This window comes from Ciconia boyciana, chromosome 4 (assembly GCF_034638445.1).
Source record: "Ciconia boyciana chromosome 4, ASM3463844v1, whole genome shotgun sequence".
Lineage (NCBI taxonomy): Eukaryota > Metazoa > Chordata > Aves > Ciconiiformes > Ciconiidae > Ciconia > Ciconia boyciana.
In genome coordinates, this window is record NC_132937.1 from 49,539,235 (window position 1) to 49,563,303 (window position 24,069).

Here is a 24,069-nt window from a genome sequence, read left to right on the forward strand (position 1 = left end):
AAGTAAAGCTTTAGGAGTAGCTACACCTCAAGACTTTGATTACTTAGTTACCTTTATTTCCAACACTTCAAAACAGCCTCTGTAGCACTTTGCAAGATACCAGCCTAAGCACTTAAAAATTATACCTGTACCTGAAATTTACAAGGCAAAGCATTTCTAGAGCTGTGAAGATAAAAGAAAGACATAGAAATACATGGAATGAATAGAAGGTGGAAAAGAAGATTCTTGTGATGATATGGAAACAGAGAGTATATACATTAAAAATCCTTTTAATAAGCCTGATAACCTGCATCCTCCTACACATTCCTTGACAAAGACATACGGAAAGGCTTTGAAGCTAAATGAATACAAAGAAGCTCTCCACAAAATAATCAGGTCAAAACCTTCATAATTTGTGTAAATGGGCCTTACAAATACAAAGAAAAAATATTCCGGAATGTCGTCTTTCTTTTTTTTTAATGATGTACAAAGAAGGGGTAACGTATAAAGATGGGATAGCAAGGGTTGCATGGTGGATTTTACATGAAAAGACTCAGTGGTAACTGAAATAGTACTGGACAGTGAAATTACAATCATCAAAATAAGGAAACTGGAATTTTCACTTGAACAATGTAAGCATGGGGCTGTTTTAATTTTTTGTCAAGAACTAGAAGTCAGATGTCAAGTAATATTTAAACTTCTAAGCTAGGAATCTTTCTCTGAATACCTAGTAGTAATGAACTTGAAGCAAGACAAAAGGACCCAGAAGCTGGCATTAAGTCTCATTTCTACTAATCAGAGCCTGGTTTAATCTGTGCACATTTTTGTAAATGCTAAATGCAAAATTGTATTCAGAACGTGAAAATTTACACACACACACACACACACAGAGGCAAAAGAGAAGGGACAGATTTCCAAAATCCCATTTGGGAAAAAAAATATCAATTTGCCCAAATATTCCACGACATTTACAAGAATAATAGTTTTTCCCTCGGTTTAGATTTTTAGAGAAGAATGATAAATATTTTGAGTTTTAAAGAATTATAAAATATGTTTAAATCAAGTAGGATGAGAATTATTATAATTAAACATTTCAAATAACCTGACACAAAGTGCTTCCCAGATCTCTGCTTCTCAAAAATATTTGACATATCTTATTAACAAAATCTATACAAAAAAGCTTTCAGAATCCTTTCCCCCAAAATAACTAAATCCCTTTTATTTATTACAAAAAAACTGGAGAACACAAAGACAAAAACCTTAAGATTAAACATTTTTTGAACTTTAACTGTTTCCTATAAAGAATAAGTCAGAAGAGGAAGTCACAAAGAGACACTGTTTTAATATAAACTGTTTGAAGAGATTGCCATGCTTGCTACAACACATAAAGGGTAAAAACTTATCATTCTTGAATTTGAAGACCAAAAAGCAAGTAAGTATAGATAATACATAATATTCTGTCAACTGATGTAAATTATTTCATGATCATTTTTCATACAAAGGAAATGGATATTAAGTGTGAGAAGACATTTTAGACTGTATGAAATACTTTTGGGTTTTTTCATGATTACATCTCCTAAAGTAAGTACAAACAAATGTTTGATAAAACACAGAAATACACTTTGGAAATACTGATCTGACTAGATCCCAAGAACATCTATTACTATTAAGATTAGGCTTATGCAGTAACCAGGAAGTAACAAGTTTAAAAAAAAAAAAAAACCTACACAACAAAAACAGAAGCGAGAAAAAGACAGAGCTGCAATACTTGACTTTCTTTGCACTACAGGTGGCTCCAGCTTTCACCTGAGACAAAAAATTGTTATCGCCTCTTTTTCTTAAAAATGTAAGAGTGATAGACCTGCTGTCCTGCAAAAATTCCTTCTGGATTTCCCTTACTTTTTTTGGTCTCAACTGATTCTTCTCATTGTAAAACATTATATAGTTACTATACTTTATAAAAAGGAAGATGCACTTCAGTGGAGACTGAAATTACAAAATATGTATACATATATCAAAGCATATACCTGCACATTTTAATGTCAGTTTAGACTGAAAGAAATTGTAAATCACCAAAAAAGGAGCTCATTGTATACATAAGGTGAGTTAAAAAATAATATTGTTGCCTGAAATAAAAGAAATGGAGTGGAATCAAGAACAGACAAAGAAGCTGTGATTGAACATGTCCTTTCATTGTGAGGTCTTTGAAAGAATAAAGAATTTCTTAGGGAAATTTTTAAATCTTTCATTTGAAAAAATTTAATAATTTGTATTGTTTCACAAGGAAAACAAAGGCTGGTTGTAAAAAGCGAATTTCATTATTACCAGGGATTGCAACAGGCCTGAATGCTAGAAGCTAGAATAAATAAAATAATGAGAAAAAAGTTCACATTAGAAGTACTGAGTAACCCATGCAGCCCAGTGAGATCCATCCCAGGATTCTGAAGGAATTGGCTGATGTAGTTGCCAAGCCACTCTACATCATATTTTAAAAGTTGTGGCAGTCAGCTGAAGTCCCCAGTGACTGGAAAAAGGGAAACATCAAGCCTATTTTTAAAAATGGTAAAAAGGAAGATCCTGGTCACTACTGACCAGTCAGCCTCACCTCCATGCCCAGTAAGATCATGGAACAGATCCTCCTGGAAGACATAACAAAACATATGGAAGGTGGGGAGGTCACTGAAGACAGACACCATGGCTTCACCAAGGGCAAATGCTGCCAGACTAATTTGGTGGCCTCCTACGATGGAGTAACTGCATCAGTGGACAAGGGAAGAGCAACTCATGCCATCTACATAGACTTCTGTAAGGCCTTTGATATGGTCCTCCATAACATTCTTGTCACTAAATTGGAGAGATATGGGTTTGTCAGACGGACTGTTAGACGGATAAGGAACTGGCTGAATGGCTGCATACAAAGTGTTATAGTCAATGGCATTAAGTGGAAGCCAGTAAAAACTGGTGTCCCTCAAGGGTCCATACTGGTACCAGTACTATTTAGTATCTTCATAAATGACATAAGTAGTGGGATTGAGTGCACCCTCACCAAGTTTGCAGATGCCACCAAGCGGAGTGGTGTAGTTGATATGCTTGATGGAAGGGATGCCATCCAGAGGGACCTGGACAGGCTTGAGAAGTGGGCCCATGTGAACTCCATGAAGTTCAACAAGGCCAAGTGATACCCCCGGTATCAATACAGGCTGGGGGAAGAAGGGATTGAGAGCAGCCCTGCGGAGAAGGACTTGGGCATACTGGTAGACAAAAAACTGGACATGAGCCGGCAATGTGCACTTGCAGCCCAGAAAGCCAATCATATCCTGGGCTGCATAAAAAGAAGCATGGCCAGTAAGTCGAGGGAGGTGATTCTCCCCCTCTGCTCCACTCTTGTGGAGACCCCACCTGCAGTATTGCATCCAGCTCTGGGGTTCACAGTGTAAGACAGACATCGACCTGTTAGAGTGGGTCCAGAGCAGAGCCATGAAAATGCTTAGAGGGCTGGGACACCTCTCCTATGAAGAAAGGCTGAAAGAGTTAGGGTCACTCAGCCTGCAGAAGAGAAGGCTCCAGTGAGACCTTAGTGCAGCCTTTCCCTACTTAAAGGGGGCTTATAAGAAAGATGGAGAGATTTTTTACCAAGGCCTGTAGTGACAGGACAAGGGGCAATGGTTTTAAACTGAAGGAGGGTAGATTTAAATTGGACATAAAGAATAAATTTTTTATTTTGAGGGTGGTGAGACACTGGAACAGGTTGCCCAGAGAAGCTGTGGATACCCCATAATTGGAAGTGTTCAAGGTCAGGTTGGACAGAGCTTTGAACAAACCTGATCTAGTGAAAGATGTCCCTGTCCATGGCAGGGGGTTGGCCTAGATTATCTTTAAAGGCCCCTCCCAACCCAAACCATTCTATGTTTCTATGATTCCATGATTCTTTGAAAATGAGAAAATCAAAGGAAATTAAAAGAAGACATGCTTATCACTTCACCATAACCCAAGAGGTTTTCAATGCCTAGACAAAGCATCTACAAAGTGTCTGTAAACTCAAATTTTTAAGTGATATCATCATTTAGCTCTCAAAATGCCAGCTCAAGCTTTTTACCTCCTTTGAAATTCCCAAATTTTTGTTGCCATTTCAAGCCATCAGTATAGCTTGTGGTCACTCAACAAATGTTTTAGACCCAAAAAACTATGATCAGCTGGTCTACTTGTGTTTTGACATAAGCTTGAAGTGCTAATTTGAGTAGTGACATTTTTAGGCTTCTCAGGATGACTGTGCTATCAAAACTACAAAAGTAACAAACAAAATTCTTCTCAGAAGGTTTTCTTAAAAATTGTGAAGAACACTTATGAAAAAGTTTTTTGAGATGCAGCACACAGGAAAATTAGAACTTTTCACATAATAAAATTATTACCGGGTAGCACTTTAATGCTGACTGCTCTGGTAAGAACTATCTTTTGCATGATCCAAATAGCCAGCTAACACTTTGCCATGTTACTTACTCTTCTGAAACACTTTCCTTTCACTCTCCAGAGTACATGGACATGCAGCATGGGAGCTTCAGTCACAGACATGATACTGCAACACTAAAACTACACTTAAGGTTAAGATTTGGTATTGACAGATAATGGCCACTGCTTTTTAAAATCTTCAGTGAAATGTTCAGTGCTTCAAATTGAGTGGGTGCAAGAGAGCAACATTTAGAAAGTGCATTCTTAAGATAGGACATGAAAAATCTCTCTGATACTTTTTTCCCAAGACCTGACTAAACTGTTTTTTTCTACTTAGAATCTTTAGACTTGGTTTATTACAAAGATTTCGATGATATTATGAAAACTAAAGTGGAAGATTACATTCTATGGGGCTTACATGGATAGATTTTTATAACAGGGGTGCTGCAGGGGTGACTTTTGTGAGAGGAAGCCAGGGGCTGTGCTCAGGTCAGACAGACACAGGTCCAGCCGCCTCCAACAGACCCACTGCAGGACACTGCTGAGCCTATAAGTGATGCTGGTGGTGTCTCTGTGCTAACGTATTTAACAATGCATAAAAAATGCTGCACAGCAGCTGTAAGAGAGGAGTGAGAAAATGTGACAGAAACCGCCTTGCAGACACCAAGGTCAGCGAAGAAGGAAGGGGGTCAGGTGCTCCAGGCACTGGAGCAGAGTAGCCTGTAGATAAGACCATGGTGAAGCATGTTGTCCACATGCAGCCCATGGAAGACCACAATGGAGCAGAAACCCATGCTGCAGCCCATGAAGGTCCTCATGATGCAGCAGGTGGATGTGCCCTGAAAGAAGCTGCAGCCCATGGAGGAGCAGGCTCCTGGCAGGAGCTGCAGCTTGTGGAGAGGAACCCACACAGGACCATGTCATCTGGTAGGAACAGAGGCCTGTGGGGAAGCCAGGCTGGAGCAGTCTGTTCCTGAAGGACTGTAGCCCATGGGGGACCCACACTGGAGAAGGGGAAAAAGTAAGGAGGAAGGAGTGGCAAAGATGAAGCATTGTGAACTGACTGCAACCCTGGTTCCTCATCCCACCCTGCACCACTCAGCGAGGAGGAGGTAGAAGAGTTGAGAGTGAAGTTGAGCCTGGGAAGAAGGGGGAGTGGGGTGAAGATGTTTTTAGTTTTGTCTTTGTTTCTTACTATCCTACTCTATTTCTAATTGGCAATAAATTAAATTAATCTTCTCCAAGTCGAGTCTGTTTTGCTTGTGGTGGTAATCGGTGAGTGATCTCCCTGTCCTTATCTCGATCCACAAGCTTTTTCATCCTATTTTCTCCCCCCATCATGCTGAGAAGGGGGAGTGACAGAGCGGCTGGGTGGGTACCTGGCAGCCAGCCAAGGTTAACCCACCACACTTAAGCATAGCAATACAACTTACTGAGACTTAAAGCTGGTTTCATTTCTACAAAATTAAAATCCAGATAAAAAACCCAAATCGTTAATTCCACCTTTTCTTTTTTATATATAAATATTCGATTTTATGAACAGCATTATTATCTGCATCTGGACAATGGTGGCCCTTTTTTCCTAGTCATGACTGAAATGAGACATTAAAATCTCTTCAGAGTGCATGTGTATGCTATTATAAAGAATGAAGACGCTAGACTAATCTTTACATGCACTAGACAAGCATTAATAAATTCTAGAGATCATTCACAGGATTCCAGCTGTTGTATCAGACATAGGCATAATTCTGTGATGCATTTACAAAGACATTTAACATGAAGCACATTTTAATCCCGCTGAATTCAGTAGGAACCCCTCAGTTATGAATTTAGGTAACAGATTATATTCAGCTGGAAATTACATGTTAAGAAGTTAAAACACATTCTTTAAAGCCATGCCATGAATTCCCTACTGACCAAGAGCCTTAGTGTGTAACATCTGGTATCAGAGAAATATTTAACAAAGGTAAGTAGATAACAAAAGATAAAGATATTCCTACACTATATTCTTTCACAATGATACCAAGAATGCCTGATTATCTATAATATAATAAAACACAGTATCACAACATTGCCAGGAGAACTTGAATACCAATAAAAGATTTTGTAATTGTCAGTTCAAATAAGAAAGAATACTTCATGTCATTATCATGCTGTTTACATGCTGTATGTATACACATAAACACATCCCGACTAGTGCTGAGCTTTGAAATAAATGATAGACAAAGATACAAAGAAAAATGCAAACAGGATAAATTACAATGGAGATTGATCAGAACTGGACTATGCTAAATGATTCTATTATCTTTCTTTGACAAAATACTTGAGTTTTTAGACATAGGAAAAAAATACAACTAATCTATTTGTATTGAGATACCACTGGTTAGTATTCTTCAGTAAAGCATGTACGAAATGGGGAAATTAATGGTCAAAATCAAAGCCAACCGGGATTATTGTAAGAAATATAAAACACAGAACAAACTATGTTCTGAGCTGAGCTGAGCTGAACAAACCCGCTATAGACCTACATGGAATTTATAACATTATTTCTGCATGATCAGCTTTGCAATTTTAAGAATTGTAATTATTCACTTTGCTGCAAAAACCAGAATAAGCTAATGAAACGTGCTAATGATGATACAAAGCTAAAAGGGATTGCTTTCCATTATGGTGGAAGGCGTTGCCATCGTACAGGAGGATCTGAATATCACGTTAAAGGAACTGGATCTAGAGTACTGGAATAACAGAAATAACAGAACTACCAGCTGTAAAAAGTACAAGGTAAAGTTCTGAAAGACTACTGCAAAGGTTGGTTATTATATCCAGCATAAAAATACATATGTATATTAATTAATGATGGAACTATTATGAAAAGCCAATGACGTGCAGCTGTTTCAAAGGCAAGGAAGTTTCTGGAAAGAATAAGAATATACTTTCTTCGTAGAGTTAGAGAAGAACTAATGCTAATTATATAAAAATCTAGTCTTTGACAATATTACATCTTTAAGCTTACACAGATTTCAGTTATCCATGTGCAAGAAAAGTGTATTCCAAATGGAAAAGGTACAGATAGGGTGTACCAGGCTAAGAAAAAGAGATTCCATGTTTCAGGAAAGACTCAATAAGCCAGCCTATAAAAATAAAGGCTAACTGCTATTGATAAGTAGTTTGGAAAGGAGTACAAAGGGGCAGGTGGGTAAACACAAGAGAAGAAGGTTTATTCAAATGATAATCACAGTTATAAGCATAAGGTACAGCCCAAGTGGTTATAAACTAAGGCTAAGTCTCAAAGGAAACCAACTTACCAATTTAACATTTTCAAAACAATAATCTGTTTACTGCCTCAAATAACTGTTCATCCCTTAGGACCCTTCTGGGCATCTTTCAACTAGAACCATACAAATGGTTCACTCAGGATTTATCACATCTGAATCAGCAGAAGAATAAATATGTGAAAATGGTTCAGAGGGAAGGGGCCAGTGGAAAGACGCAACATCAGGAAAATCAGGAACCATAACAGAGAGCTACCAACACCTAAGTTAAAACTTTTCCAAAGGCAGATGAGCTTCTGGGTGGGTGGCTGCCATTTTCCTTTTCATTAATCCTTCAACAGTGCTGATTAAGGTTTTTGTGCAGATAATTTGATAGAGAAAACTCAAAAGTGCTTGTTTTTTCTTTTTTCTTTTTCCCTCATTTCCCCCTTTTTTTCATGTTTTACTGGCTGCATCCACAAGTTTAAAATAACAATTCTGGTATGGGCTGAACAAAAGTAAGTGCAGACTATAAATTAGAAATAGTATGAGTTATCAAAAGATCCATGCTCAAAAACTGATTCAAGACGAATCTCAATGGTTTAGCACTGTATAAGAGATTTATTCTAATGTTTAATAGGCAAATGTTACCATTCTGTAGCATAAAGCTCACTACTGCCATATTAATACCCTATAACCTTCCTTTTGAGATTCCATTTCCAAAAAATCTACCTTTTGAAAAACTACATGAAATGGAAAGATGTCCCCTGACAAACTAGAGCATCAAAACCAAACAGAACAGATCCTCATTCTAATTAACGTTCAGCCACTGACTTGGTTAGTGATTTTAAGTTACTTGATCAATCTATATGGGATATTTAAACTCCCAGTGCCAGGTAAAAAGCAATGGGAGTTGGGCATCCACCTCTCTTTAGAAAATCTCCCTTTTAATGCTTCAATCAACAGAAAACATGCATTAAAAGAAAATAAAACGTAGCAGAAAGATACTAAGAAAGTCAAAAGTAAGTATTTAAGTGTAAATATGAATGATTAGGTCAGTGTACTCTAGTAACCTGGTACACTAGTTTCCTATCACAGATAATTTTATTTTTAACAGTTACTTAAAGCAAAATGATAGCAAAATGTGTGATTCTATGCCCCAAACATTTTACTACCACACAAAACTGCAGAAAAGCATACTGAACATGAGAGAGGCAGGGAACTGATAATACACTCTGCAAACTTCCAATGTCATGAACTGCATCAAAACCTTAAAATTACCAAGATACCACCAATTTTCTACATCTCAAGAGCAAAATACCCATTTTTGGAAGACAAAAAAGGAGTTTGTTTTCTTTAATCTGAGCTCTCTTTCATGAACAGTGCAGGAGGTAAAATACATATTGTATCATTTGATCAGTCTACATTGCAAATTTAAAAATATTTTTACCTGGTTAAAAAAAATATTAAAAAAGGCAAAACCAAAAAACTTAACTAAGACTCTATGAATGATGAGTGAAAGATTAATTAAAATAAAGAAAATCCTTGCAAAGACATATGCTAATACTTCCTTTACGCACTTTTTAAATTAAAGTCCTAATTCTTCCTTTGGATGTACACTAACAATTCCTAATGACATCTCTTCATTATTTGCAGCTTTGGCCCTAGAACCATTTGCTTAGCATAGTAAAGTGAAAAACAAGAACCACGGTTAGCAATTATGTCTGATAACATTCTGTTTAGCTGATATGTTATGGTGCTGGGAGCTAACTCACCAGGACACAATTTGTGTGGAACAGAAGCCTGGCTTAGATGCATACCTGAATATTCATCTACGAACAAATTAGTTAATTCAAAATACAATCAACCATTTGCATCTAGCTGGCTTGTATACATAGACCACATAGTGATAAAGCTTAGTCTAATGCTGCTTCTGACTACTACTTCCTGGAAAATGCTATGAAAATGTACAACAAAACCGTATATTGGAATACCACAAAAACTAGGTTGACATCAGTACGGTTTTTTCTCCTCTTCTTAAGACAAACCCTATTGATATCTCAAAACAAAAGAATCTTCCCAAAGCAGAGTTGTAACCGTAAATGTTACAAACTTATGGAAATTCCATATTACAAAATACCTCACAAAAAACCCTAAACATAAGGCTGAGACTCTTTTATGAAAATAAAGAACTTATGGGGCAACTACTCAAAAAAACTCAAAAAACTATATAAGAAAAAGGTTAAAATAATGAAAAAAAAAGAAAAATACAGTTTGAGAAGAATTAAACTAATATACATTTCAGTCAAGTAAATTAGCTATCTTCCTTTATCTAGAAATCTTACATCAATTTAATAAATAAAACTCAAAGAATAAATCCTGATTTCTCTTTGTGCAACTTTTTTTTTCTGATATATGGATTGTTTAAACCTGTACTTAGTATAGTTCTGTTCAAAGTGCTATTATACAGGTGTCTCTAGATGGCAAAACTTTTGCTTGCTTCTGTTCATTTGCTGTTGATACTGGCACTCTATATATGAGAAAGTAGCATTTGCCAGATGATCTACAGAATGTCTCTGCTGAGTGCCTTTTTCAACTGATATTGTTCTGGACCTTACTCCATCTCTCAGGGGGATCTTGACCAAAAGGATTCTAGCAGATTGGCAACCCAGCTGAAAATAAAGGAACAGAAACAGCAGCTTGATCCACAGGCAGCAAATTTTTCTTAATACATGGCAGTCTGGGTTGTTCTCCAAAAACACAAGACTAAGGAATGCAAGCCACTAGCAGTGTAGGGAAGAGATTCAAACTCCAGCCACCACAGGTTGTTTCTCCATAGTAGAATGTAGGATATTTATAGGATTGGAAGAATTCTCAGGCTAGAAAGAGTAGGAAGGAAATTCCTAGAAATAGAAATTGGAAGGGGGCTGAAGTTTGGAATATATTAGATCCTTCAGGGCTTTTCTGATTATATCCAATTATTTCTAATTATATCCAAAAGGATGGTATAGGGCAGAAAAAGGAAGAGAAATAAATTGAGTAAGTGAACGCAGTTACAGTTGTCATATCTCAAATGCAAGGAAGTAAAACAGATGATGGAGAACAGAAAGAAAATGCTGCTTGTATCATCTGGTACATATACTGGTTGACCTCCTTATCATTCTGTGATCTCTTCTACCCCTGACATACCTACTACTCCTCAACATCGCAAAAGGAGAAAAATCACAGACAATGAGACAGAGTGTTAAAGGTAGGGGGGAGCAGACACAGAGGGAAAAGAGAAATAATGACTGAATGCACAAAAAAATATGGCTGTGAATTAAGGCTGTGAAAAGTGAATTGCTATCAAGAAAAGTCATACTAATGCCACTATCAGAAGTGTTTGCATGAGCTGATACTAGATTAAGTGATTTCATGAATGTGCTGGTTTTGGCTGGGATAGAGTTAAGTTTCTTCATAGTAGCTAGTATGGGGCTATGTTTTGGATTTGTGCTGGAAACAGTGTTGATTACACAGGGATGTTTTCGTTACTGCTGAGCCGTGCTTACACAGAGTCAAGGCCTTTTCTGCTTCTCACCCCACCCCACCAGCGAGGAGGCTGGGGGTGCACAAGGAGTTGGGAGGGGACACAGCTGGGACAGCTGACCCCAACTGGCCAAAGGGCTACTCCATACCATATGATGTCATGCTCAGTATATAAAGCTGGGGGAAGAAGGAAGGGGGACAAGTTTGGAGTGATGGCGTTTGTCTTCGCAAGTAACCGTTACACGTGATGGAGCCCTGCTTTCCTGGAGATGGCTGAACACCTGCCTGCCCATGGGAAGGAGTGAATGAATTCCTTGTTTTGCTTTGCTTGCGTGCGTGGCTTTTGCTTTACCTATTAAACTCTCTTTCTCTCAATCCACGTGTTTTCTCATTTTTACTCTTCCGATTCTCCCCCCTGATCCCACTGGGGGGGAGTGAACGAGTGGCTGTGTGGTGCTTAGTTGTCAGCCAGGGTTAAACCATGACAATGAAACGAAAATGTATCTATTCTATAAAAGATATTGCCTACCAAGAATCTTGTATAATTGCAAATATTGTAAGTTGTTTTATTATGGAACTGTACTATTTTATACCATTAGTTGTGTTATTATTTGTAACTGTTATTACTGTATCCCTAAAAAATAAGAAAGGTTATTGATAAATAGCATACAAATAATATGTGGTATTTCACACTTACTAAAGTTTCACTTACTAAAATATTCTTTGAAAATAATTTTCTGCCATGTTCTTGCATGATTTGGGCCTTTCCGGAATATCTATGAACTAATTTGTTTATTAAGTTGGAACATTAATTATTTTATGTCCAATCAATTGGTCAATCAATGCATGTCTAACAATTAAAATGAAATTAAGACGAATTGTAAAAGGATCCTTCATTTTCTTTATGAAGCCTACCAGTACAGCTCTGTGCCTGGCAGATAGATGCTAATCAGCTGCACTAGGAGGTTACTAAACCATATTTGTGGGGAGAAGAGGCTATTTGTAAGATATTTGGAGCTAATCCCAACAAAAGAAAAACAAGGGAGAAAGGCAGAGATATGGCAGAAGCTGTATCAAAGTTCTGAATAAACCTGAAAACAATATGAAATGTGTATATTTTGATGTGACTAAAAGGCAGGCTGCTACAACATTACTATATTTCTCAAGTTTCATTACTGTATTTATTTGCTGGATATTTCCTTGAAATATCTTCAAGATTCAGATTAGATTTCAATCACAATGCCTCAATTATAATTCATTTAATCCTATTTTTTATCTAGAAAAAAGTAGCTGAAGGAGTTGTCAGGAGGCTACACATGAATAGTAAGCATATGTATTGCAACGGAAAATATATTTCATTTAGTGATGTCTACCTACTACTGCGATAAGATAATGTCTTTATATTAGAATATGAGATATACTTTTCAAAAGAGGCAGAATTCCCATACTTTGAATATTAAATAACTCAAATGTTCTTTGAAGTATTCTAGAATATCATCATGTGAGACGCTGTCAGCATTAACTCATTCTATGAGGTAAGCTGGAAAACAAACCTGCATGAAATTTGGTGATTTTCTGTTGTTACTAACACATACGCAAATTTGGCTGTGTTAAGACAGTTTCAGTACTACATAGCAGGAGAGTAATTGATGCAGCATATATTTATAAGATCGCTAGATATGCAAAATGTACAAGAAGATTTTTATAATCTATGTGCTTTCATAGAATAAAATCTGTATTAAATACATATCCACCAGAATAGTAAAAGACCTTTCCTGTGATCAGAAGCCTTGCCTTTCCCAAGGAAAAAAAAAGTTCTTAAATTATGAACCTATTGCTTAGGTATTAACCTAATAAATATGATTTTAGTAGTCCTTTAGTATATAAATGTGTGTTAAATATTGTATCTAATCTATATCTGAGCTTCTTTCTTAACAGGTAACTGTAACTAACATGCACAACCCTTGCACACACACCTCAGAGTATAAATCTTTAAGTTTAAAAAAAAGATTGCAATGGATATCAAATATCCTGATTTGCCCACATTAATCTTATTTGCATGTGTAAAATTTGCAATTCTAACTTAATTTGACAATTTAGTTATCACTATGTATTTCTGAACATTTTTCACGCCATTTGATCTTATCTTAAGCCTTAAATTTCATTTATTTACTAGAAGTAGTCTTCACTCAAATCCAGAATTCTAGTGCCGATCATTCTTCTTTCCCTTTCGTAATAAAGAAAATTTTATAGAAACACTTTATTTTGTACTTTGGATCAATTTCTTCATCAGATGAACAGAAAAATGCATCTGTCCTTTTTTCATTTGTTTTTAAGTAAAAACCTGAGGTAGCAGCAGAACCTGATTAATCATTATTTGGAAACATCACACCATTAAACCTAAGTTCCAATTCAAAGATGATATTGTATGGTAGGGAACACCACAGGATTACTATTTTCAGCAGCAGGAATAGTCGAGGCTTTGAAATCTTTTGTTATCCAGTCTGTCATTTCAATTAGTCCAAACTATCTCCGTTTAGCTTTTTTTTCCCATCTGCGGGTGACATTTCACTGATTAATAACTAAATGTAAGAGAACAATTTCATTCTTATGGCACAGTATTATTCCCACCTGTGGAATTGTGCCACCATCAAAAAGAAAGCACCATTATTATTCACATTTGTTTGTGATCAGCCCTCAAATTCCTTATGGCACAGTAAAATAGCCAGCCCAGGGGGATCAAAAGTAGGGGTTTTCCATTTTATAACTGTTTCACCATCATCAAGCAGTTCCCTTATCATTTTGCTGTACTTAAATTCCATTTCTTATAATTACTCACTCTCTTCACAAATGGAATTATTCAATTACATGGCTCCACTGCACACTAGAGGTCAGCCGTTAATGGCCAAGATGTATTGTGATGTGCTTTTATTATGTCTAACCAGTGAGAGAGATAATGTCTTGTATTATAAAGTTTTGGTCACCATCAGGCTTTTCATTCATTTTTGAAAACAAACTAGCAATTCAATCTAACAGTGAACAGATGAAAAAAACTAAGTATTTTATGACTAATAATTATGGAAATTTAACATCAGTATGACACATACAAACAGAAATAATAAAACCTTACAGTTTTGCTTCAACTCATTTTAAGCAAACTTTACTTCAGAATGGTGTGCAACTAAAATAATCAGGTTTTGTCACCCATCTTTTAATATTATTACTATTTCTCTTGTCCAAAACTTAATTAGAAAATCAGGGAAGTAAAAAAAAAAATGCAGAAAGTATTAATGAAAAGCAGTTCAGAATTGAAAATGAACCTGGTTCAAAATGAAAAATCTGTTTTGCCTGTCATTCAGTAGGAAATTATATACTCATTTAGAACAAAATACACAAAATACACAATTTTTATTACGCTATTAGAACAAGTTCAAGCAACTAAAAAAAAGGTATTCTGTGCATTATACAATTTCTATTCATTGAACTCATGGTATATTTTACTTTAATAAAGTAGTAAATGATGCCAACTTTTTAATCGAAAGGTTTTCAACACAGATAGTTGAGAAAGTAAAACAGTAAAGGCACTGCTGCTCAAATGGTAGGGATTTTGATTAAATGGAGTTCTAATGGCCTGGTCAAAACTTAGTACTGACGTGTACTGAGCATACACAAGAGTCTTTTATTTTTTAACTGATATCTCATTAGCTTTCATAGCTTTTATCTTAAAGGTACGAAATTAATGTGTGTCAATGATTTACTTACTGCATTTGGAACTCTGATGCAGCGTTTCACACAGTGTAAATATAGAGGAAGATATAAGTCCTGGACTCTGTCATTTGGATAGTGTTTTCCCAACTGATTTAATTTGTGCGGGGTTTCACCCACACACTTAAAGACATTTATTATATAGATAACCGAAGGTATATTTATGAAAGAGATCATTCATTCAGCCAAAATAAATAGTAGGTTTCTTGGTCACAGACTTTCAGACATGGAACAGCACCTGAAGAGACAGTGATACATGCAAGACAGAGACCTCAAGTCATGCAGTTCTTTGCCTTATTAGAAGTGGCATAAAACTTGAACGTGTAGAACTGGAAAGGGTAGACTCTGTAGTTTTGTATGTCACCTATCTCTCCTACTTGTTTTTCTGTCATGATTGCATATAGTTGTGTTAACGCTTTCAAGTTTTGGGTTTGCTTTGCATTGTGAATATTGTGATGTTAATTTTTTATGCAAAAGAAATCTAATCTATTATTAAACTGCCAATTTTTCTCTCATTCCTCGCTGTTAAGGAAATAGGATTTTTTTTTTTAATAGTATAAGATCTCCCATTCTTATACCTATTTCCATAAAACTAGTAGGCTTAATAATATTTTACTTCCACAGTTTCATGTCAACAGCTGAAATACAATATTATAAGTATTAAGGGCACATTGAAATTTAGGTACTAATTTCCACAGAACCACGGATTCACTAAAGCCAGCAGTCACATCTGGAGAGTGTCTAGTCCAACCCTAGCTCAGACCTGGGTCAGCTACAGAAGGTTGCCCAGAGTCATGCTTTGTTCAGTTTTAAGTATCTACAAGAATGGCGAGTCCGCAAACACTCTTGACAACCTGCTCCAGTGCTCAGTCACTCTTGGAATAATAGTAATAATAAAAAAAATTCTTTTGTTCAGAAAGACCTTCATGTGTTTCAGTTCGTGCCACTGCCCCTTGTGCTGTCACTAGGCACCACTGAGAAGAGCCTGGCTCCCACATCTTCACTCCCTACCATCAGGTATTTCTATATACATGGATAAGATCTCACGAAGCCTTCTCTCTTCAGGCTAAGCAGTGCCGGCTCTCAGCTTCTCTGTGTATGAACCATGTTTCAATCCCGTCACTGCTTTTGTGGCCCTTAACTAGACTCACTCCAGCATGTTCATGTCTCTCTTGTACTGAGGAGACCACCACTGGACCCAGCACTCCAGATGCATCTCACCAGTGCTGAGTAGAGGGGAAGGATCACCTCAGCCCAAGAAGCTGTTAGCCTTCTTTGCCGCAAGGACATATTGCTGCTTTATGGTCAACGTTCTGTCCACCAGGACCCCCAGGGCCTTTTCTGTCAGGCTGTTCTTCACGTGGTCAGCCCCTAGCATGCAAGGGGTTGTTCCTCCCCAGATGTGGGGCTTGCCACTTTCCTTTGTTGAACTTCATGAGGTTCCTGTCAGCTCATTTCTCTATCCTGCCCAAGTCCCTCGGAACAGCACCTTGTGTACAGTTTTGATAAAATATCTTATTTAAGGAAAAAAATGTAAGAATTTCTCCATTTTCATTTTACTTGCCTAATGAACCCAAGGATGAATGTCAGTCTTAAGTATATCCACACAAATCCCTGAGGCAATGCAAAAAAAAGTTATTGTGAATATTCATACATAGACTAATGGATCGGTTGTTAGAACATAAGCAAGAAGTTTCCAAACTTATAAACTGCTTTACTTACAAGAAGTTTCCAGGATAGAATCATAGAATCTTAGAATCATTTAGGTTGGAAAAGACCCTTAAAATCATTGAGTCCAACTGTAAACCTAGCACTGCCAAGTCCACCACTAAACCATGTCCCTAAGTGCAACATCTACACATCTTTTGAATACCTCCAGGGATGGTGACTCAAGCACTTCCCTGGGCAGCCTGTTCCAGTGCTTGACAACCCTTTTGATGAAGCAATTTTTCCTATTATCCTAGATGTCTAGCTTGGAATAAAATCACCAACTCTGTCATATAAGCTTGAGAAACCAGCCACTCTCAATGATGTAGTTTTCGAAAGATCACTATTTTGATTCAGTTCTAGCTGATCAGTATGAGCTGAACAGTAGTTTGATCAGTACTAGGCGATCCAGTATTAGCTGACACAGTACTAGCTGCTCAAAATTACTAGAAACAAATTTTCAGTCACTGAATTTGACAGACAGACTCAACTTTACAATCCTGAATATGAATAGGTGAATGCCTAACCTGGTACCACTAAAGCAAAATATTAATCATTCCGTACCCAAAGCACTTTTATTGAAATACACATCCACAAAAGAATCCCTACACAAAACCATGAACAATGAAAATTAATTGTCAAAAAAACCCACTTGGGTCTCTACAATGAACTCCGTTGCATTGTTCATTGTCCAGCATTAATTAGCTACAGTCTGCTTGGTATTGTCTTTTATTTTTCACTGAGGCAACACACATCAAGAAGCAGTTTGTCTAAAAGTACAACCAACAGGTTAGGTTAATCCCCTCCCAGTACTGTTCATGTTGGAGAGCTACAGTGCTGTGCACTGACTTCATGCCTCTCGACAGCACAAATACCACAAATGAAGAGTTGCATGAAGAACTGAAATGGCAGGTCTTAGGGGATCAAGCAGGAAAGCACTACACTTTACTGTTTGTTCGCAAGGGATCAGTGCCAATCAATTAATGATTTAATTACTTAGACTAATTAAGATAATGAACAACAGCAAGCCTACAATCAATTAGGTTTATCCAAACTTTCTATTTTTAGGATAGGACCCTGAGAATTACATTCTCCTTACAGGTACTTAAAGTGTGAAGGCTGTGCTACTTCAGCCTCAGAAAAAAATAAAAGAGAATCAATAAAACATAAGGGTTGCATTAAAAAGAAAAAAAAGTATGCAGAGAAGGAAAAAATAATTTGCCACAGCTAGCAATTCTACAGATCCCATAGTCTAGTAAGTTGGGAAAGTACGTTAAATTTTAGTAAAATAACGATTCTTAAAATTCTTTGCAGAGGTAAAACTTTTTTTTTTCCTTAACAGAATTAAAAAAAATAGAATACTTGTGCACAATTACACTCCCCTTTGAAAAGGTCTGTCTAGTCTTGACAGGTAAAAAATTAGAGTTTGGCTTCTTTTTATGTCATTAATGAGAGCTCACCCTTTCTTCATTGAAAGTACTGAAAGATCAGCAGAAAATAAGTCTTGTCTGTCTGACTGCTTGTCTGATCATACAACACAGATACCACTGAAAGGATCTTTGTCATTTTTGGAAACAGTCTGGTCAAGTAAAAACAATTTTAAATATCCAAAACCAGAAATAAAGTGAGAAAGCATGTCCATTTGAATATGAAGAAAGCAAGGCTGCTACTGCTTAAGCTTTATGTTGTAATGCGACTTTACTGACCTCTAATGAGTTTCTGCAACTTAGATGAAATTTCTTTGATGAATTTTTCAGTCTATTATTTCTACATGGCTGCTCCTGCTTTCTTTCTACTTTGTGATGCATAATTGACAACATTTCTGTACCAGATTCCACAGACATTTATGAAAACTGGTGTTTACATTTGACATTAAGAGAGGAGTGGAGAAGCTAGCAAGAAAAAGAATAAAGACAGCTGAAGGGGAAATGGGATACATAGGAAGAAGCAGAAAGGGTTAAAGAAGGATACAGGAAATCTGAATTGCTGAACTAACAGGGTGAGGCCCACAGGAGATTCACAGCACAGCAGAAAAGCGGGATCACTCTCTGGTGTCACAGAACATAGAGTAAGCAGTAGGTGCTGAAGTTCAGGCACAGCCTGTCACTGCGCTTTGCAGGAGCACAGTGATCCTTCTGCATTCCACCCAAGCCAGCAGAAGAGCACTTCCTCACAGCAAAAAGCACACCTTCGCAAAGCAGAAGACATCCCCTGCCAGTCCCCATCTCCAGTCAGAAAACACCAGCTTTGCCTGAATGAAACTGGGTCACAGACTGTAAGAGGTATAATCACCCAACAGTACAGGTGCAGGGACAGTACACCTGTTGCCCTAAAGGACAGGCAGAACTTGGGGCTGAGTACTCAGACTGTGACGAAAGAGAAGACTGGAGCATCAACACTATTTTTAGATCACAGACTGCTGTTTTTGTGTAACAGGGTATTTTGTCGGAAAAAGGAAAACACATTAGTTATCAGAGAAATCTTGCACACTCTTTTAAAAGCTTTTATATTAGGAGCATTTAGAGATAAATACTACAGTGGTGAGATTTAAATTATCCTAAAATACTGTTTAGTTAAATGGTATTTGTGATTCCATTTTTTTATTCACCTTTAAATCATTACTATGTTAATTGTCTTTTCTGGACCATGTGTGCATTCTAAAGAGACAGGAAATGTATTAAAGGAACATAACTTGCTCTCGAGAATAAAAGTAGTAGCATAATTTATTTATCTTAAAGAAAATAGTAGTGTTGTAATCAGAACTTAACATCACTGAAATACTTTCACAGAGCTAGGGCTTAAGATCTTTTCTAAAACTTCAATCTCAAAGCATTTGAATATAAATGACTCAGCATATAGTATGAAATATTACCTTTTTATTTTTCCGAACCAGTTCTTGGAAACAAATTGCAGTAGCCTTCTGAAATGATCAGTCTTTTGGATACCACTGAGATCTCAGTGCCTGTATTACCACTGTACAGTCAAAGACATCAGCTTTGCTTGAAACTGTGCATTACCTGCCCTGCATTTTCCTAGCAGTATTCTCCCAAATAGCAAGGAGTGCTTCCCTACCTTAGTAACTTATTTTTCCTCAATCCAATATCTGAAAGCTATTAAAATTTACCCGTAATGTCCGAATATACTGTTTAAGGTATAGAACTACAAATAAGGATTATTAATCTACCTCTTAAAATTTAGCTTCTGATAGGGTACCAGGGTGACACTTGTGAAAACAATTAAGAAAAGAAACCCTCTTCCTTTGAATCCGACAGTCTCATTATAGACCCTTCTCTTGCCTACGGTCAGATGCCTAACAAGTATCATTTCTGAGGTTGATCCATGCGCAAGAGAGAGCAGTCCTTTCTGTTTTAAGATACCTATAGCTCAAGCAGAATAGTTCTGATGATTTGCAGTTACAGTTTTACATTCTGTTCATCACCTACAAAGTAAATAGTAATACACCTAATAAGAAAATAGTAATATGTAATGAGAAAAATTGTCTTGTTGATATGAGGAACATTGTAAGGGCCACAGAATTGACACAAAATCTAAAAACTGAGAGGTTTAGGTTTGTTCCTCTTACATTAGAGACCCCTTTTTTATTCTCACTGATCCTTCAAAATGCTTTCTTTGTAAAACGGAAAGACATGACAGATCTATTAACATCAAAGAAATCCAAACTCTTGATCTTCAGGCTCTGAGAGCAGTGCATCTTTCCCCCAAGGTTAAAGTGTATTTTGCAGGGAAGAATAAGACACTGAGCCATGCACTCAGAGATAAGGAAAAAAAAACACAAAAAAACATTGGATGCTAAAGACTTGGCAGATCTGCTCAACAGCAGAAACGAACATTTATTAACAAAGGCACCTAGAAATTCTCAGTAAAACAAGTGCAGGTATTAGAGAGGAACCCATATAGAATTACTGGTCTATACATCTGAAGAGAAAAGACAGTTTGGTGCATTCCAGAAAAAAGGTGGATTTTTCTGGCTATTGAAGAGGTAAACAAATCACGGCATCTTGCTGCAGTGGGGGATCTGAGAATAATTTGGCTAGGAAGATCTAATATTTTCACATAAATAAAATCTACAAATTTTATCCACATATTCCAACTTCTGTATTTCAAAATCAGATAAACAAATTCAAGGCCAAGTTTAGTTAAAAATCCTCTCTAGCCTCCATTCACATATACACATTTATTCAGAAGGAAAAAAGAAGCAGAAAATTGAAATAGCACTGGAAATGCATTTATTAGTTTTTAGCAATACCTGTAAGCTATATAGCTATGAGAAGAAATGTTCCTTTTTTTTTTTTTCCCCCACCCTACACTTGATACACAACAAATTCCTGAAAGATTCAAGAATCAGGTTTATGCAGACTTTACTTGTCATTCAACTGTCTATACATAACCTATAAGTTATCTAAACTGAGACCAATCATGAATTGTCACAGATACTCAGCTGCTTTTCTCAAGACACCAAATGAGCTCCTGCTCTGTGTAGGTACTGAGCTACTGTTAAATAGTATATAACTGAAAAATTTTTTCTAAAAACTTTCTGCCATGGGAAAATCCCACACATTTTTCATGTAAATCTAAAAGCTATTTTTAACATACTCATGTTATCCACACCATTATACTTATGAGTCTCCAAAGCACTTCGTTTCACCATACTATTTTTAGAAGTCTATAATTCATGAGTAAAAACCTACACTGAGCTGCTAAGTAGAATGCAAATCATCAATCTAAGAGAAGCATGTTCAGTTAACAAAGGAAGAATGAGTAGAAATAAAACAAAAAAAAACCTTCCAGTTTTTCTTTCTATCTAGACTGGAGGTATTTGTAAAAAGTTATGAATAATACCTTTTCAATAGCATAATAAAAAGCAACTAATTTTTTATGTATTAGTAAGTTCTAAAATAATTTCTTATGACTTAGAAGGTTCAACAAAACTTCAGACATTAGAAGCAAGCAGGCATACCCTCATGATATGACCAACTTCTACAAGATTGCAACAATGGGATTTGTGATTTTAGATCTGCATTAATAAAATAGTATACATTGCTGCAGTTCCTGATATGGGAAACTGATAAAAATCTTACTTCACAAATGTCAGAATGCAATAGAAATATAAACAGTCCATAACCGAATGATAAACATTTATCACTAAAGTCCATCATAAAAAGGCAGTTGTTTCAAGCAGCTAGTGTATGTTAATTAAGTAGCCATTGAATAAAAGCATTTATTGAGGTTTGTAAAAGGGATAGTATAACTACATTTTTATTTCATACAGTTTTATTTCATACAGCCAAATTATTTTAAGGGAATCTAAATTAATTCCTTATGAGACACTTAATTTGAAAAGGAACTATATACCATTCATATTTTTAAGGAAATCCTTATCCACTTGATCTGAAAAGCTGGATGTAAGAGTAGATACAATGTCATCTTCCTAAGATGTTGTAGGATCTTTTTGAGTTGTAATTTACCTCTATTTTTTTATAATGCATACATCTTCTAATGCTACAGCCTTTAAGTCACTTTTAACAGACCACAGATATTGAAAAAGGTCAGTGAACATGACACACTTCTTCATATGAACAGTATGTCTGAAGATGAAGGATTATAAAAAAAAGAAAAAAATGGTGACCAGGATCTCCCACTACTGTATTTCACCTGTGAACTGTAAAGCATCAGAAGGCATCCTGGAAAATAACTCTAATCCTCGTGCCTCCTGCTCCACAGCACAACACATTGCCACACAGCTGGCATACATGTGAGCTCCACCATCTGTAACAGTAATATTGTAATTTTCCAAAATTATAAAATGCATTTGCTTAAACGCTTGCAATTGCTTTTCATTTCACTTCCTAGGTTTCAATTATATCAACAGTGTCATACAAGAATCTCCAAATCAGCTTTTCTGGAAAAGGTACAGTGGTGAATAAACAGTGGTGAACAATGCTTGTTGAAAATATATGTATTTCTGAATGCCAGACCACAGCAAATGCCTTATTGGGTCACACTAAGTCTGTGTAGCCTGCTAGCATGTCTCCAGCAGTGGCAAGAGAAGGTGCTATCTGGGCACATCAGCTTGGGCACTTTTTGAGGTCCATTCACTTCATACTCCTAAGGATGTTAAAGCCAGCATTCCTGCTTGCTCTTTTAGTACTAATTTATGGACATCCTGTACTTGAATTTTTTAAGTTCTTCTTTGAAACTACAGAAACTGTCTGCCTCCACAAAAACATGCAGCAAATTCCATCTTTTATCTGCTTTTAATCAATCTTCTATTAACTTCCTCAAACACCACAGTTCTCTTACTACAGGGTGGGTGGATATCCATTCTGCTTTTGCTTTATCCTCTACCCCCATAATTTTGCACATCTCAGCCATAACCCCCACACCCGCCTCTGCCATCTCCTCTTGAAAATGGAGGAGTCTCAGCCTTTTCAGTCTCTTCTCATGCGGCAGCTGTTCCATCCTTTGGACCATTTTAGCTGTCATTGTCTGCACCTTACCTAAGTACGTTGTGTCTTCTTGAGATATGTGTATCAGAATGTATTCTAGTACGCAAGATTTGGGTGCACTAAGGCTTATACCATATCCAATAATCTCCTCCTTTCCTTTATTTCCTCAGGTAGAATTACTCATAGATTTAAAACTAGCTCTGTCTTTTACATTAAAAAGAGACAAATGGATTCGCCTTGTCACTTTTGTACTGAGTCTAGCATCTTGTTTAGTGTTTATAAAATGCATCAAATCTTAACCTGAGAATATTCAGTTATATAGTACCAAACTGCCATTTAAGCAGTCTGTTCCAATAGATATCATGTAATTGTCCAGAATCAGCTACTAGATTATTGTAAAATTCTCCTCAAACTTATTAAGCAAAATTCTCTATTACAATCTCTATCTTCTCTATACGAAAATACATCACCTGAAAGAAGCCTCCAATAATCTTTTTTATAAGCAAACTTATTACCAAAGATAATAAAGCATTTTACCAGTCATGTATCTATGTTTTCTTCTTCCCTGCACTTTCTCCACAAGTTTGTCAACACACTTTTTAAAATGAGAAACCAGAACTAGATTTGCACTGCATTATTCATATATGTAGGGTTAATTTGCTTTTCTACTCCCATTCATTCTACCCTTGCTTTTCAATCAAGATAATGTTAGACCCTTCTGCCTCATCTTAACACAAGGAAATTTTTCACAAAAAAATTTCAGTTTATTTTCAAAATAATTACATTTAAAGTTACTACTCTCTTTCCTGGACCGTATTTTTCATTTTTAGCTGTTTAGCCTTGCATTTGTTGCTGCTAAAATGTGTGCTGTTTCACTAGAACAGGAGACCAAATGACTATTTCTCTCTCCAATTCAGACATCACCTGCC

General features: G+C 36.5%; 1 protein-coding gene across 4 annotated transcripts in view; it reads right to left on the reverse strand.

Annotated features, from left to right (window-relative positions):
* The window catches only part of PTPRD (protein tyrosine phosphatase receptor type D), a 380,545-nt gene that overhangs the window by 257,140 nt on the left and 99,336 nt on the right, over positions 1-24,069 (reverse strand). The gene's annotated exons all lie outside the window — the stretch shown is intronic.